The sequence below is a fragment of the Oryzias melastigma genome, unplaced genomic scaffold, assembly GCF_002922805.2.
Source record: "Oryzias melastigma strain HK-1 unplaced genomic scaffold, ASM292280v2 sc01288, whole genome shotgun sequence".
Classification (NCBI taxonomy): Eukaryota; Metazoa; Chordata; class Actinopteri; order Beloniformes; family Adrianichthyidae; genus Oryzias; species Oryzias melastigma.
This window is the reverse complement of record NW_023417872.1, coordinates 2,129-3,305: the sequence shown is the minus strand read 5'-3', so window position 1 is coordinate 3,305 and position 1,177 is coordinate 2,129. Positions and strand designations below refer to the sequence as shown.

At 34.2% G+C, this 1,177-nt stretch overlaps 1 long non-coding RNA gene across 1 annotated transcript; it reads left to right on the top strand.

Annotated features, from left to right (window-relative positions):
* Positions 1-235: 235 nt before the first annotated feature.
* LOC112138571 lies at positions 236-940 on the top strand. Its single transcript, XR_002917811.1, has 3 exons — positions 236-282; positions 415-468; positions 886-940. It is a non-coding gene; the product is annotated as an uncharacterized LOC112138571 (long non-coding RNA).
* Positions 941-1,177: the final 237 nt, after the last annotated feature.

Genomic DNA, 1,177 nt, shown 5'->3' with positions numbered 1-1,177 from the left:
TTAGTTTTATTCAGTTTTCCACACATTTCACAGAATTAAAGTCACAATTTTAAAACCAAAAGCCTAGCGACACTGAAATTTTTGTGAAAATACAAAATATTTTGAATAAAATAATGATAAAAAAATTCTTAAACTGAAAACTATCTGTTCTGTTTCTGTTGGTTGAATACCATTGCAGACCAAGATTTTTTTTTTTTTTTATCTTAACCAAGTTACCGGTATGTTGTTTTCGTTTAGGGAACGTCCGGCAGTGATGGCCCCCCTGGTCCTCCTGGAGAAAGGGTAAAACAATTCTTCCTTCTCATTTGCCCTTACAGTAACTTTCTTTTAATTTGCAGCTTTGCTAATAGATGATAAAATGGTTCCATGTATCCCTGTCTATTATCAACCCTTCTCTGTTTGTTGTCTCATCAGGGATTGCCTGGGCTTCAGGGAGCCAACGGTTTCCCAGGACCAAAAGGACCTCCTGTAAGAAAATGTTTTATTGTCTGGTTCTTAAAATGTGTAAAAGGCTGATGTGGACAAAGTAAACAGCTACTTTGGCCAAAATTTCAGTACTTCTTCCAAAATTACTTGCTTTTAAATTTAGTTATGAAAATATTTTCAGTCTTCTTTTAAAGTCCCCAAATAACGGATGTTGCTATTCATTTTTAGTTGCAAAAATACTATAAATATGAACAAGCCAATCATAAATTGGAAAAATCTGGGGAAAATGTTAGAAGGTTGAGAAAATTCCAACTTTTTTGCTTTCATTTTAACATTGGGTTGTGGATAACAAGTAGGCAGTGGATCACATTGAAGCATTGACATTTGTGTATGAATGTTTCCTCTTCTTTATATATGATTTGTAATGCTTTATTTTTTTTATTTTAAATTACATTACAGGGACCTCCAGGAAAGGATGGACTCCCTGGACATCCTGGACAAAGAGGAGAAGTTGTAAGTTAGACTTTAAAAATGGTCTCAGTAAATGTACTGGTAATAATATTTGATTTAGATAATTAGATATAATTTTGAAGTCTGGTTTCTGGAGTTGACCGTGAAAGAGCCACACTGCTGAACTAGCTCGACTGTTTTTGTATTTTGGACGAGAACGTCAAATAGCAAAACCTCTGGACACTCCTTGGATTTTGTAACTCTCTTGCTATGAAATCTGCCCTGTGAATTATTTTAATCT